Source organism: Mandrillus leucophaeus, unplaced genomic scaffold (assembly GCF_000951045.1).
Source record: "Mandrillus leucophaeus isolate KB7577 unplaced genomic scaffold, Mleu.le_1.0 Scaffold469, whole genome shotgun sequence".
NCBI classification, from domain to species: domain Eukaryota; kingdom Metazoa; phylum Chordata; class Mammalia; order Primates; family Cercopithecidae; genus Mandrillus; species Mandrillus leucophaeus.
This window is the reverse complement of record NW_012105020.1, coordinates 943,746-960,613: the sequence shown is the minus strand read 5'-3', so window position 1 is coordinate 960,613 and position 16,868 is coordinate 943,746.

Below are 16,868 nucleotides of genomic sequence, written 5' to 3'. Positions count from 1 at the left end.
ACTGAGAGAGATTCTCTCTCTTCCAGTGGCTAAACCTGCACTATCTGAACTCTGGAACCATGAGACGGGGAGCTGAGCGGTGAAACCACTCTGTGAAAAAGAAGAATGGAGTAGATGTGCTGTGTACATTGGTCAGTTTCAGTCAGGAAAACAGAAACCACACCAGCTATTTTAACAGAAGAGTTAATAATGCAATTTGGTCAAAAGGCTTTGGGGGCTGTAGTGGCAAACAGGGAACATGGAAGTTTTATAGAGATAGTAACTTCAGGAAGCAGCTCACATTCTTAAGGCTAGGGGAACAAATGGAGGAAGTTACCAGAACCTGGAGGTTTAGAAAAGGAACATGAAGAGCTGAGACTCGGAACTCTGAAGGAGGATTGTCATCTGGCTGGTGTTGGTGCCTCTGAAACTCACAGGAAGTCCCCACAGACAGAGGCCCAGGAAGAGGGTGCTGACCAGCTGCAGCTGGTGTCTCCAAAGGGTCACCATGAGGCAGGTTATGGGTGTGCAGGACAAAGCTGGAAACAGAAACCAGCTGCTGCTGCTGGGGCAAAGACCTGTGATAGGTGATACAGTCAGCAACAGCCAGACAACTAAGGATAAGGCAGCAAGTAGTCCCTTCTCTCTCCTTCAGCCTGGCAGATTCTCTCTAGCATCCCTTCCCCTCCATAAAGCCAGGCATGGAACCAGTTAGCCAAGGGGAAAAAAAAAAAGGGTTGGTAGAGATCTAACTGCAGCATCACAAAGAAGAGTTAAGAAGGGTGTGTTTGGAGCCAAGAGATAAGAGTTCAATCGCCAGGACACATGGACAGGTGTGGCCTTGAGGGTTCAGGTGACCCTGCAGTCCCTAGCCTGGAGGATTCTCACAAGCAGCCCTCTTGACATTTGGGGCCAGATAATTCTTTGATGTGGGGGCTGTCCTGAGCATTGTAAGATATTGAACACCATCCCTGGCCTCTTCCCACTAGATGCTAATAGTACCTCCCCGGCTGTGACAACTAAAAATGTCTCCAGACATTGCCAGTGTACCCTGGAGGGCAGAATTACCCCTCGTTGAGATCCACTGAGCTAAGTTCTTGCTTTGTGTTCTGTAAGACATCCCTGTTCTTTCAATTCTCCTTTTTCCATTAAATTCTTTCGATTTAGGTCTTATTACCTGCAACCCAGGGAGTCTTAAAAGCTATCCTAACATTTGCTGAGATCTTAAATATGTCCCAGGCCCTGTGCTAAGCATTTACAGGCATCATCTACTTTAATGCTCTCCACAATCCTATGAATCAGGTACAAGTATTTTGTGCTTACTTCACAGAAGAGGAAACTGAGGATCTAAGAGGATACTGACCCCCAGTCACTGAGTAGAGTGGGTACTTTACAACCATGAGATTTTACTGCAATATGTCACCACTCACCAGTGTGACAGGCAGCCACCTTCTTACCCTAGATCCTTTACTTATTTTCAGTTGAACCATATGAAATTGCTGTTTTTTACATCAAAGACATTTAATTTGGTTCCAATGGGTGTCTTCTGCCCTTTGCCAGGAATGCCTGTCCCCATCCACTGATGTTACCTGTCTTTCAGCTTGGTTTTTACTTCTTCATCCTCCACAAGTTCTTCCTGGACCACTTACGGAGCTAATGGAGATATATGGAGTTGCTAGGACTCCCATAACAAAGTATCTCTGACTGACTCCAGCAACCGAAATTTATTTTCTCACAGTTCTGGAGACTGGAAGTCTGAGATCAGGGTGTCACAGGGTTTTCTTCTGAGGCCTCTCTCCTTGGCTTGCAGACGGCCGCCTTCTCACTCTGTCTTCACACAGTCCTCCTTCTGTGCATGTCTGGATCCTGATCTCTTCTTCTTAAATGGACACCAGTCATATTGGATGATGGCCCACCTTAATGACCTCATTTTAAGTTAATCACCCCTTTAAAGACCTACCTTCAAATATAATCACATTCTATGGTACTGGGTTTAGGACTTCATATCATATGGACTTGGAGAAGGGAGCATAATTCAGCACACAGCAGGAGCCCCCATCCTCCTAGAAGTACACAGTGCCTGCTGTTTATGAGATTAATTCATCACTCAATTATATCTGTCTTATTTGGCTTTTTTTTTTTTTTTTTTTTTTTTTTTTCACCAGGCTGGAGTGCAGTGCCGTGATCTCAACTCATTGCAACCTCCGACTCCCTGGTTCAAGCAATTCTCCTGCCTCAGCCTCCCGAGTAGCTGGGATTACAGGCATGCACCACCATGCCCAGCTAATTTTTGTATTTTTAGTAGAGACAGAGTTTCACCACATTGACCAGGATGGTCTCGCTCTCCTGACCTTGTGATCTGTCTGCCTCGGCCTCCCAAAGTGCTGGGATTACAGGCGTGAGCCACCTTGCCCATCCTTATTTGGCTCTTTATTCATGTGTATATATATCTTGTTTCTTCAAGAAGTCCATAAGCTTATTAAAAACACTGCCTCCCTAAAACCTAGCACAGTGGTAGGCATTGATCAATAGGACATTGTACAGTTATCATCGAATATCATAGCCGTGTTAAAGCAGGAACATTGACTTAGAAATATCCCATGATTGCATCCAGCTTTTAGTTTCCAGGGCTTACTGCTCTTTAAAACCAATTTTTATGCAGTTAAAACACACTTTGAGGTCTCTTGAAAACCTTTATTATTACTTTAATTTTCCTCATGATGAGCCAGCATGAATGCTATCAAGAACTGAGCTTTAACAACACACAAAACTGATTTGCCCTGCTGGAGGCCCTCAAGGTTTTCCGTTCTAACTGCTGATGAAGTAAGCACAGACTCTAAGATAAAGGGAAGAGAAAGAAAAATATCAAGACCCAAACAGAATATATAAAAGTCTGGGAGCCCCAACCCACAGGCCAGCTAAAAATAGAAACTCTTTCTTAGCTCAGAGAGTGCCTGTAACATGGCTGATGGATGTTATTGGTTGGCAAGGAAACACAGGTTTACGGAATAAATGTAAATATATTCATTCTAGGGAGTCTTCTCAGACCCGCGTTGGCTTTTTGCCCAGGTCCACAGCATGTCTGGACATAGGAGGATTCAGAGCTCTGCATGCATAACAGTCATTGTTTCTTCTAGAACATGCAGAAATCTCTCACTTATGACATTTTTATTTGACTGGAGAATATGGTGAACAGCCTCCAGATCATTTCTCTGATGGACTGCCTCTGTGTGTGCTTTCATTAACCATGGTTTTGCATTTGTCCATTTGTCTTCTTTCAGCAAGTATTTATTGGGTGCCTACTTTGCACTGGTTTGTGATATGAATTTACCACGTTGCACTGTAGTCAGCTACTTTGAGTCTAGGTCAAGCCACACAATGTAGGGAGGCAGTGGGGATGGTGGTTAAAAATGGATTCTGGGGCCAGACAGCTTGGAGTCCCACCAGGCTCTCACATCTGCTGGCTCTCTGGCCTTCAGTGAACTTGCCTGTGCCTCGTTTGTCACACGGGGATGATAATTTGCTTACCTCATGGGTTGTAATGATAACTAATTTATACATGACATATGAATTACTTATTGTAGCTCCTGGCACATTATAAAAGCTTAGAAGTAATTAGCTGCAATCGTTATTACCGTTTTTCAAACAATAATATTCGAAATTGAAATTATTTTTGAAATTTATTTCTTTGGTATTTTCCATTTATTTCCTGCTCTTTTCCTGTTTGGGGAGATCACCATTACAAACCACTACTTGGGGGAAAGTCATTGTAACAGACAAAAGTTAAAAAGGCTTTTGACATCAAACTCAAAAGCTGACTTGGAGCCACCTTCCATCTTCTGATACTAGACACTTTTCTCTTAGTGTGAGGGAGCGATGGAAAAGGCATTGTCAGAGCCAGATAAAGGGGTACTGGTGTGCTTTCTGGTGGAGGGAGGGAAAATCCAGAGGGTATGTATGGTGAATGACATGAACCTGACATACACATAAAGAGACTTAAGAGCAGATGATATCATTTGTCTTAGTTAGTTTGGGCTGCCATAACAAAATATCACAGAGTGGATGTTTGAGCAACAAACACTTATTTCTCGTAGTTCTGGAGGTTGGGAAGTCCAAGATCAAGGTGCCACCAGATTTGGTATCTGTTGAGGGCCCTCTGCCTGGTTCACAGGTGACTGTCTTCTCACTGCATGCTCACATAGCAGAAAGCAGAGAGCATGCTCTCTGGTTTCTCTTATATAAAGACAGTAATCCCATTTAAGAGGGCTTCACCTTCATGACCTAATCACTTCCCAAAGGCCCTACCTACAAGTGCCATCACACTGGGGATTAGGCTTCAATATATGAATTTGAAGGGAAAAGATACAAATGTTGTCTACAGCACCATGTGCCTCAAAAGGATAGAAGCAGAAAGCTCTTGGTCAGTTCTCAGAGCTTCCTGTGGCCAGCGAAGGGGGAGGGGGCCTGAGGGTGGGGAGAGAAGAATGTGTCTTCTTGCCAAGGATAAGCGTTAAAGGCACAGAGGATCTGACTCCAAGCGGCTGTTTGGACAAGACTCCAAGGAGCAACGGGCTAGAGTCCTGCATGCACAATAACTGAAGATCAGACACCCGCTCTCCCACCCACCAACCCAATGCCTCAGCATAACATAGGACTCCAAGAACTTAGACACAATCCTGGTAGGTACAGGCTTAATGGTTTGGGGACATTTGCAACAATTCCTATCATTGCTGGAAGTTACAAGAACAGGAACTGTTACTTTATATCCATAGTGTGTAGCATGGGCCTGGCATGTAATTGGTGCTCAGTAAAATTCATAATATATCAATGACAGGCATTGTATTAGTTGATTCTTACACTGCTATAAAGAACTACCTGAGACTGGGTAATTTATAAACAAAAGAGGTTTAATTGACTCACAGTTCTGCATGGCTGGGGAGGCCTCCGAAGACTTATAATCATGGTAGAAGGTGAAGGAGAAGCAAGGCACATCGTATATGGTGGCAGGAGACAGAGTGATGGGGGAAGTACCACACTTTTAAACCATCAGATATCTTGAGAACTCACTCACTATCACAAAAATAGCATGAGGAAAAATGTCCTCAAGATCAAATCACCTCCCACCAGCTCCCTCCCTCAACATGTGGGGATTACAGTTCAAGATGAGATTTGGGTGGGGACACAGGGCCAAACCGTATTAGGCACTGAAGTAGATGTTAGTGCCATACAGATAAGAAGGCATGATCCTTTCTCCTCGGGAGCTGAGTCTTGTGGAGACACGCGCATGTGCGTGCACACACACACACAAACACACACACACACCCCCCAAACTGATCCCAGTGAGATAAAGGTATAACTAAGGTACAACAAAAGCACAGTGGGAAGAGCCCCCAAGCCTGATTGCAAACATTAGAGGAGATGTTGGCACTCGCTGATGCCAGGGCACGACCAGCAGAAGGAACAATGCGTACACAGATGCAAAGGCTGGGAACAGCAGGGTACAAGGAGTGAGGGTCAGCACCGAACCCAGCTGCCATTTTACTCACTGCAGGTGTGGAGTCTGATAAAGGACACAGATGCCCCACAGGGCTCTCCCAAGCCAGTTCTTGACTAGTTAGAATTTAAAGCTTCCTCTAAATGCACTGGTGCCTTAGGCATGGTCCCTCCTAAGACACGGGATTTTTCTCAACAAATGTTTTTGGAAGTGGGAAAGAGAATGGGGCTGCAGCCTGCACAGCTGCATGCATGTTCCAACTCCATCACTCCCTTAGCTCTGTGGTTTGGACCAAGTGATGTAACCCCCTCGTGTCTCTGAAAAACAGACAATTCATCTATTATATGAGAATGAACAGAAAACTGCCAACACTTGCCTGAGATTTCTTCTTGTTTGTGGTTCAGAATGACTTTGAGCAGTGGGTTTGAAGAGGCAATAGAGGGATAGAGTAGGGTTGATTTTGGCAGAAAGCACCCCACAGAGTTCAGCACGTTCACTCAAACATTTAGAATAAGCCCATAGGCCTAAGGCAGGAATATGCAGAATGTACTAGAAATGCTGAAGGGAGATCAATGGGGAAGGTGAATTAATATTTCTTGAACTTGTACTTTGTACTAGTTATTATTAGGGAGGATAGAAAAATATAGATCCACAAACAGTTACTGTTCTTCAGCAAATCATAATTGTTCATGGAAGGAAAGCAAATGGGAACAAGTAATGATGGAACAGGGGGTTGTATGTGTACAGGATGTGTAGGTACAAAGAGCTTTAAGGACAGAGAAAGGAAAACTCCAACAGTGAGGGGGTCACATAGAGGGATGGCACTTGGGATGGGCTGTAAAGCCCCTCACAGATGTGAAATCAAGAAACAGAAGACAGTTTATAATCAAGCACTAAATTGTATTTTAGTGGGTATTTAGCTCTAAGTTGGGATAGTAATCTGATAAAACAGGAGTGATTCCTCATTTTAATAGATTTCTGTATATTATTTTTCCTTGTTTATTTCCCCCAACATGGTTTTATGTAAAATTGTTTTTTTTCTTTTCTTTTCTTTTCTTTTCTTTTCTTTTACAATCTCACTCTGTCACCCAGGCTGGAGTGCAGTAGCATGATCACGGTTCACTATAGCTTCAACCTCCCAGGCTCAAGCAATGCTCCCACCTCCAGCCTCCCTTGTAGCTGGGACTACAGGCATGTACCATCATGCTCAGAAAATTTGTTGTATGTTTTGTAGAGACAGGGTTTTGCCATGTAGCCCAGGCTTGTCTCTAACTCTTGGGCTCAAGAGATCACCTGCCTCAGCCTCCCAAAGTGTAAAATTGTTTTCTGATGTTCATTGGGCATTTTGCCTACAAGAAGTGGTGCTGTCTGCCGTATTGAAGAACATCAGCCACTGCTTTCTGTCTAAAAATCAGGAATCTGAATCTAGTTCTTGGTTCTAGTTGGGAGATAATAGTTGAACACAATAAAAATAGCAACAGAAACTGCTAAAAAGAGACTGAGAAAGACCAGAGGAAGCTCTGTGGGCCCTTCTTGTCCTGTGTAGCCAGGACAAAAAGCATTCTATAGAATTCCTTGCACTGTAGTTCTTAACCCTGACCAAGCCCTCCCATCTGTCAGTCATCCTACAGAGGAGAAGGGAAGAGCATGGAGAGAAGAGGGGGAAAGAGAATTTGATGGATTTGGTAGGTGGGCCGTGGGGTGCCTAGGTCTGGGGTCAGCTAGTCTGGGTTCAGCTCCTCCCTCTGATATTCACCAAGTTTGTGACCTCAGACAAGTCATCTAACTGTTCTCATTTCCTCCTGTTCTGTATAATGGTGACAATAATCAGACCTGCATCTTGGCCTTGCAAGATTAAAGAGATAATATACCAAAAACAAATATAACAGTACCTGGAACACACTAAGGACACAGTAACTATTAGCCATTGTAATGTGTCCATTCAGCACACATGGCGCCTTTCTTGGCAACAGACTCTGCCTTCCTGAGCAGAGATAAGGGTTGGGGGATGAGACCACAGGATACCTTGGTGTCCCTCCATCCCACTGGTCTCCGTAACTGGCTCAGGGAGGAGCCTGTGACACAAATGGCCCAGAGTTTCACTGGGGTTTTCCTACTGGAGGTGAGCTCTCCTCTCAAACCTTGAATCAATGTCAGCCTGGGGTGGATAGCTGCCACATCCCTGCCACATGGAGATGGCCTGTCTGTGGTTGATGAGGATGAAGCCTTGAAGAATATACAGAATAAAAGCAGTGCATGCTGGATGCAAACCCTGAGGTCCCCAGCATTTCGTATGTCCTCAGCTCTTCGTAGCATTTGAGCTTCTATTCCCTTCTTTCTTGCAATAAGCCCCATTTTTGCTTAAGTTGGTGTTGAACTGGTTTGTGGTCAGATCTAAAGAGTCCTAACTGGTGTGAAGGGGCAAAGGAAAGACCCAAGAGAGACAGGAGATGCCCCCAAACAGCTTGACTGTCAGAAGAGGGTCAGGAAGGTGAAGCCCATGTAAATGAAGAGTGAAGCAACATGAAGCAACATTCCCCAACCTCCTGGGCTGATGACCAAGGAGAACAGGAGATTTAGGTTGATTGTTGTATTTCATAAAATGTTCACAAGGCTGTTCTACTTAAGCTTTTTACAATCACAGAGATCATTTTAAATCCTGGATTTGGAATTTCTCTCTTAGCAAGTCTTCTCTTTTGCCGTGTGGTCTGTGGATCACTTGTTCTGAGAATTTAGGTTGGTTATGCTTATGATGAAGTTTTCCCAATTTATCAGATATGGAATGATTATTTCATAAACCCTATATTTTAGTTCCAGTTAAATGTTGATCTATCTAGTTCGTACTGTATATTAAACCCATTATGCAAAGGTACAGCAAAGTTTTAACAGAATAGTTATTAGGAAACCTGATATATTTATTATATTTTCTTTTAAAATTATTAAAGATGTAATTAAATTGATGTTCATTGTTGATTCAGCTTCATATGCCTTTTGTCTTTTGAAACTAATAAATGCACTTGTAATAACAATAAGATTTGCTTTTATAAGACTTTAGCTTCTTCTCTTTGCACAGTCTCACTTAAGCCCAGAACCTCTGACCATTATAAGGATAAATGACTTAAGCCCACCGGAGGCCTAATTAACTATACCAAGTTACCAATGAGTGAGAAGCCCTAAGGACATGCACTCAGGGGTGAACAATGAGGCCTCAAAATGAAGACAATTCCAATCAATCTGTGGGGCTAGGGAGTGGGTATACAGGAGTTGAGCCTCAGCACATCTGCCCACAAAACAAGACAAAATGAAATAGAAACTGCTCTGACCATTCATAAATGCTGTCAGTTTGATTTTTTTTTTTTTTTTTTTTTGAGACAGGGTCTCACTCTGTTGCCTAGGCTGGAGTACAGTGGTGCAATCACAGCTCACTGCAGGCTCAACCTCCTGAGCTGAAGTGATCCTCCCACCTGAGCCTCTCCAGTAGCTGGGACTACAGGTGCATGCCACCACACTGGGGTAATTTTTGTATTTTTTGTAGAGATAGGATTTTGCCATGTTGTCCAGGCTAGTCTTGACCTCCTGTTTCCAAAAGATCCTCCCACACTGGTCTCCCAAGTGCTGGGATTATAGACATGAGCTACCATGTTTGCCTGGACTTCAGTTTGAATTTTTGAAAAGGCATGGCATGTGTGACTTTTTCCAAAATGTCATTTTTAAGATTTAAAACAGCTATCATTATAATGTCATTAGAACTACACAAGAAAAGAAATAACAGTATCTACTTATGTGTTGGCATCCTCTCATAAAAATGGGGACAATTAAATTGCTTCAGGACTAAAATTAATTACTTCAAGGCTAAAATTATTCATTTTATCCATGCAGGGAAGTCACCATGTAGAGATGGTTTTAATCTGGTTAATGACTAATTTTCTAGTTCTAAAGGTGAAAATGAAGCTAAGTTGTTGGAAAATATAAGAATAAGACTTGAAAGATCTGAGTAAAGCAAGAACAAGTTTGTTTTTTTTTTCTTTTTTGACAGGGTCTTGCTCTGTTGCCCAGGCTGGAGTACAGTAGCACAATCATAGCTGACTGCAACTCTGCCTCCCAGGCTCAATCAATCCTCCATCTCAGGCTCCCAAGTAACTGGGGCTACAGACATACACCACCACACCCAACTAATTTTTGCATTTTTTTGTAGAGAGAGAACTCCTAGGCTCAAGCCATCCACCCTCCTCTGCCTCACAAAGTGCTGGATTAAAGTGTGAGCCACCAAGCCCAGCCAAGAACAAGTTTTTTTACTGCGTCTGTTGCCCTAGATGCTCTCTACCACTATCACAAGCAGGCTGCAGTGAATGCTGAAACCAAGGGAGGGATTTAGAGTGGGGAATGTCTTAGTCCATTTAGTGCTGATATAACAAAATACCTAAAGCTAGGTAGTTTATAAACAAAAGAGGTTTACTTGGCTTGTGATATATGGTGGCTAGAAAACTCACAATTAGGCATCTGCATCTGGTGAGGGCCTCAGGCTGGTTCCACTCACAGTGGAAAATGAAAGGGGAGCCGACATATGCAGAGATCACATGGCCAGACAGGAAGCAAGAGACAGAGAAGGGGGAGGTGCCAGGCTCTTTATAACAACCAGCTCTCAGGAGAACTGATGGAGTGGTGACTCCCCTCACCCCCAAAGGAGGGCATTAATTCATGCATGAGGGAGGCGCTTCCATGGCCCAAACACTTCGTAGTAGGCCTCTCCTTCAACATTGGGTTCCAGATTTCAACATGAGATTTGGAGAGGACAAACATCCAAACCATAGCAGGCGAGAAGGAGTTATCTGGGTAACCCATGGATCCCTTAAGAATAATGACTTTGCCTTGTCCAATTAAAGGAGAGGCACCAATTTCATTATTGTAGAGACAGGATTTTGCCATCTTAGTTAGGTATTTTATTACAGCAGCCTGAACAGCCTAACAAAGCATGCTTGGAGTTACATGCTCTAGGTTACTCTTTGGGGTTTCATTTCATCAGGCTGCCCAGAGAAATAACTAAGGGCCTCCTCCTTGGTGACTGACTGTCTCCATCTGCTGAGATTTGAAGAGTTCCTAGGATGTGAAACTTTTGGTAATAAAACCCGGACAGTATCTGTGACAGCTGGCCATGCTAGTTCCTCTTTTGACCTTTGCCAGGGATAACCAGATATTCTCTTATTTCTGAATCCAAAAGGTCAGACTTTCATAAACGAGGACTTACTTCACAATAACCCATACATTGGCTTACATTGCATTTAAGAAAATTCTAACCACATTCTTAAAATTCAACATGGTGTTTGAATCTACATACAAATTACTGATTGTACCAAAGTCACACCAGCATGTTCATGCCTGGGGTTCTATCTGAAAGGGCAGAGGGTTATATTAGAAATTATGCAGGATGGTGAGAGGAAGGGGCAAGAGAGAAAAGGCAACATGGCTTGGGATTTGGGAGACGGGAGTGGTGGGAGTTTTGAGAGAGGAGTTTTAGGGGCTACTGCTCTGATGTGAGAGAAAAATTGGAGATGATGTTAAGACGTTTTTTCATGTGTACTGAGTGGAATTTTTTCTGGTGTCTCTTTGAGAGACTTCTTTAAAGATATTGTCTGCTTGTCAGTATTCTGTTGGGTGCTAACATGGGCCTTGAAGGGTTGGTGACACTTTCATTTCCTCAGATCATGATCCACTGCAGTAGATATTTGACTTTCCTATTCTTCAATTGTCATTATTAGTTGTTTCCCAGAGTACATCTGCATAATGTGGTAATGGACACGGTGTATCAGATACATTTAAAAAATGTATGACAACCTCGTTTCAAATATTGCCTGCCCTGACCAAGAAAACCAGACTGGAAACTCAAACCTGCTTGGTTGTACTCTATGTAATCTCTGTGAGCTAATTAACAGTGCCTTGCTGAAACACCAAGTGGAATTTCCAGCTGAGAGATTGCTTTAAAGTGATAGAGACTGCTTCGATTGTCCAAAGAAAGGAAATACATCTCATACAAAAATGTGAGAAAGGAAAGAAAATTTCCCCAGCAAAAGAAGAAGGCCAGAGGGGGCTAGAAATGAAAGAAAGTAATAATTTTTAAAAGACCAAATCTATATCCATAATAACTTATAAATGCCCAGGCTGCTGCTTTTTTATTAAATTTATTTCCTTGAAACTCATGACCGTCTATGTTGAGGCTTAGAATTTACTCTGACCTTATCTTTTATTCAAGTCATATATTTTTAATCCCTAAGCATATCAAACACACTGAGGAAAACCAAGAAAGAATTTTTAAATTTTATGATTTTTAAAGTTAACAAAATTATCCTATTATGTTGAAACTACCACAGAGTTATAATGAGAGTTAGTGTGAGGAGATTTTAATGATTTCAAACTCAGTTGATGAGATTCAAACGACATTAATAATGTAAAATGCACTGTGTAAACTGCATTTCAGTCCATGGGGCATATGAACAAGCATGCTTTGTTAGACTGTTCAGGCTGCTATAATAAAATACCATAAACTGGGTAGCTTATAAACAACAGAAATGTATTTCTCATGGTTCTGGAAGCTGGAAATTCCAAGGTCAAGGCACCTGCAGATTTGATGTCTACTTCCTGGTTCATAGACTGATATGGTTTGATCTGTGTCCCTACCCAAATCTCATGTCTACCTGTAATACCCAGTGTTGGAGGTGGGGCCTGGTGGGAGGTTATTTGATCATAGGGGTGGTTTCTCATGATTTAACACTGTCCCCCTTGGTGTTGTCATGGCAATAGTGAGTGCGTTATTGCAAGATCTGGTTGTTTAAAAGGGTATAGCATCTCCTCCTCTCTCTCTTCTTTCTGCTCCAGCCATGTAAGACGTTCCTGCCTCCCTTTTGCCATCCAACATAACTATAAGCTCCTGAGGCCTCCCCAATCATGGTTCCTGTACAGCCTATGGAATCATGAGACAATTAAACCTCTTTTCTTTATAAATTAGCCAGGCTCAGGTAGTTCTTTATAGCAGTGCGAGAACAGACTAATTCATAGACCTCACCTCCTCGCTGTATCCTCATGTCATGCAGGGGCAGGGCAGCTCTCTAGGGCCTCTTTCATATAGGCTCTATCTTCATGATCTAATCAGCTCCCCAAAGGCCTCACTTCACCTTGTGATTAGGTTTCCATTTGTGAATTTGGAAGAGGGGGCATAAACATTCAGACCATAGCCCATGCCTTGGACTGAGAACCTCAGATGTTTAGGAGAAAAGGATGAAGAGACCAAAGGGTACTTGAGTGTGAGCTGTATTCCATTTTCAGCAAATGTAAACCTTTGGAGACAATGTGTGTTTATAATAAAAAACAAGGGGTAGCCCATGGCTTGATGAGTGTGAGTCAAACTGCTAATTTTATCAGCTAAGGACAGTACCTGTCACACTTTCAGATATCAAAAGTACGTGTGCATAAGCATAGCCTGAGCAATGTAAACTGTGAAAATGCAGATTCCCAAGTAGCATGCACAGGGATTCTAATCCAGTACATCATAGGTGGCTCCAGGCAACCTGCATTCAAAACAAGTGCCAACTCCCTCCAGTTAAATGAGGTAAGGCAGGGGATCTGAGGCTGAACTTTGGGAGACATTTAATTCTTTCATAAAGTCCACACAATGAGATCAACATTCAGAATATTAATATAAAATGGATTACTTTATGATTATACTTATTTGCCATTCTAAAATAATGAGTTAACTCCTACACACTTGATCAGGGCATGCTAGTGTGGGAAGAAGAGGGAATATGAGGAGGGGAGCCATGACACAGGCATCCCAAGTGGGCTAAATTGGCCTAAAACAGCTTTAGGGGTTATTGAGTGCAGCTAATAGCTTGATTTTCCACAACAGATTTATTTTTTCGCTTCTTTTCTAATGCTGAAAGAGGTTCACGGAGCCCTCTTTCTGTAAGTCCTGATCTCCCCTCCATCTGCCCATCATCTTTCTCATTCATTTTCCTAGTCTGCTCTAAGAACTATGCATGACCTTGCTTCAAACACCAACTTTCCTGACTCTTATGTGTGTTCTTTACCTCAAATAAAAACTGGTTTCCATGGCTCACTAACCTCTTCCCCCGAGTTGTCATTTCCACAAGACACACCAGCACTGCCCTCTTACCTAATTATTCTGAACAACATTCTCTTGACATCAAAGGGATTCTCTGAACATCCCTGTGAGACTTAAAACTCACTGAGCATGAATTTAAGACTCACTTTTGGCTTATTGCACTCAATGAAGGAAATAAAGAGAATGGTGAGGTAGCATTGAGCTTCTATGATCAATTATTTTGTTTGTTACTTAAAAGCAGTTCTTAGCGTAAAAGGACTGTAGGGCCTTATAAGATGGAAGACATTGAATCCTCTTGGCATTCTGGCCCAGCACTATGATTCTTATCATCTATTTCTATCAAAGTGAGTTAAAGAATCTCTTCTTTAATGTATAAATAACTGGCTAAGGCTTCTGAGTTCCCACTGCTCACTCTGGAGCTAGCAGAAGCTAGATGGCCTAACTCAGGGTGTCCTAAATCCCTAACTTCCTGATAGCCAGGACATCAATTCATACCATCTTCTCATCCTAGAGAATCATACAGAGATGTTTGCTGGAGGATCTCTGAAGAATAGCAAAAGTTGATTACAATTAAGAGTTTAAACCATTGCCCATATAATCACTGAGAAAAGCCCCTCTCTGTCCCGTATGGAAGTAAGTTTCTATATTAGCAAATTATTAAGTTAGCTTGTTCCACAGTAATAGAACACAACAGAAAATTAAAACCAAACCTTAAATCTGATGAGTGAGGGGTCAGGTAGGGGGATGTCCATACTTTTAAGAGAAAGCTTGTTTCAAAATTTTACAATTTATCTAGAAATCAGACAGAAATGGGAAAATACCCCATTTCAGCAACCCATTTAAGAACTTTATAACTGGACTTCCTCTCCGGTCTTCCTAATATCGATTTTATTCTGACATCAAGAAACTGAGTCATTTGAGATGATGGATGTGCTAATTACCCTGATATGATCACTATACATTACATGTATTGCAACATCACTATGTGCCCCATAAATATTTATAATTATTTTGCTTCAATTAAATTTTTTTTAAAAAAACTGAAGTTTTTAAACTGATCCATAGGTATATTTCATATATAGTCTATAACTTTTTGTTCAGACTTCCTGGATTGAGATCCTGTATCCACCCTGTACATTATTAGGGCAAATTACTTGGCTGTGCCTATGGACAAATTACTTTTCTCTTTCCCTCACTTTTCTTCCTACCTCTGTAAGGTACTCATCTTACAGAAATGTTGTGAGGAATGAATGAATGACTGTAGTTTATTTAAAATGCCTGGTTATCTAGTAGGCATTTAATAGTTAACCGAGACTATTGTGTGCAGATGTGGATATACAGTGCAGAGGGAGACAGAGGCTCTGCCCTTGGAGATTACAATCCAAATGAGGAGACGTGTGTTAAACAGTCACTCAGTGATAATTTCCTTACAGTGTTTATTTGTGCTATGAAAGAGGACTGCAGAGAGAGTGCTGTGAATCTGGTCAACAACGGGGCCCTTAGGAAACAGGAAGGAACAGATTTTAGACTGAGGCTTGAAGAAAGGGGAGAAGATTCACCCAAGGAGAAGGCAGACCCTGAGTGGAAGGGTTTGGGGAATATAGGAAAAACTTATACTCAAAGTAGAAATATAAATAGATAAGTCAGTAAGGTTTTAAGGAATGACATTAATCTTCATTGGGCAAAATGCTTTCTTTTTGGCTTATTTTTGGGTTTTTGTTTGTTTTATAGATTTATGGAGAAAGCTACAAAATGTAATCCAGATGTTTTTCCTCCCCAACTCTGAGGACCTGAACCTGACCTTTCCCTACCCCCAGCAACAGAAAAGACAATGGCCTTGACTTTCTGCAGACCCTGGAAATTTCAGAAACAGACCCACACAGAGACCTAGGACTCACTGACTTCTGAGGGAAGACAGCGTACCCAGGAAAGTGGAGAGGCAGAGATTTCAGGAAAAAAAGAAAAAGGTGAAAGCAGAAAGGCAGATGGAGAAGGAAGAATAATGTTAGAGGGTATATTTGGGGCAACACTCTGAACTCTGGGTGGGGAGTGCCCTGGCTCTTTGATTGGGCTAAGGGGGTGAGGTGCCTGGGATAGGAGAATAACTCAGCACTCAGCATTCCAGCCTTCCCCACTGTCTGCTATCTTTGGAGTTATCACTGACCTCCTTGAGTGAAGAATGACTCAGCATTACCCTGGGTTCCTCTGTGTGTTTGCCTCTAAAATAAAGGCCAAGGTGATGTCCAGAATAGAGAAAGAAACAGTCACCAGCAAGTACAACACACACCTCTGTTAGGAGCTATATTATGGGCAAAGTGTCCCCCTGTGGACATGTCTGCCTGGAGGAACCATAAGTTAATGCCCCAAGTGTCCCCTTTCCTGAAAGTTTAGCTAGAGACATTGTTTTGCCTTCTACCCTCACCCTACAGTGAGACAAAGGAAGAGAGCTCTGACTGCCGTGCAATGGGTTGGGTGAAAAATGATGGTGGTTTGGACCAGGCTGATGGCAGCAGAAATGTGCAGATATAGATGGACTTTAGGAATCAAATAAACAGGGCTTGGTAACCGCATGTGGAGGAAGCTGTGGCGTGCACATCATGACAGCATCCACTTGGTAATACAGGTTGTCATGGAGCAACCACAAGAATTGACTGCGGATGTCGTTTACTGAAACAAGAACCACTGTAGGAGGAGCAGAGTTATGGGAAGATGACAGGAGCAGTTTAGAAAGTGTGGAGAAGATGTGCTGATGGACCAGCCCACAACATGTAGAGTAGGCAGTTGAATACAAACATCCAGAACTTGCTAGAGAGGTCTGACCTGGGCATATAAATGAGGCTTGCTGGCATATAAGTTGATGCCCAAGGATAATGTAAAGGTGACAAGAAGATGGCCCAGCAGTGATCCTCTGCAGGCACATAACATTTGAAGGTTGAATGGAGTAGAATTAATCAGCAAGGGATGTGAGGAATGGCCAGAAAAATAGCATAAAGACCAGGAGATTGTGATGACACTTTTATCAAGGAAGAGAAGGTTTCAAGAATTTAAGCTCCATAAGAACAATAGCTATATCCCTGGCACCCAGCATACTACCATACACATAGCAGATCTTCCATAAATCTTTGCTGAATGAAAGAAGAAAGGAAGGAGTGTCGATACATAAAAAGTCAATGAGAGGCCAATGTTTATAGGGCTCATTCACCTTAAACTTATTAGAGAGTAGTTGGGTGGCTTGGTGGCTCTGAAAACCGGACTGTAAGTAGGTGTGGAGAGAATGGGAAG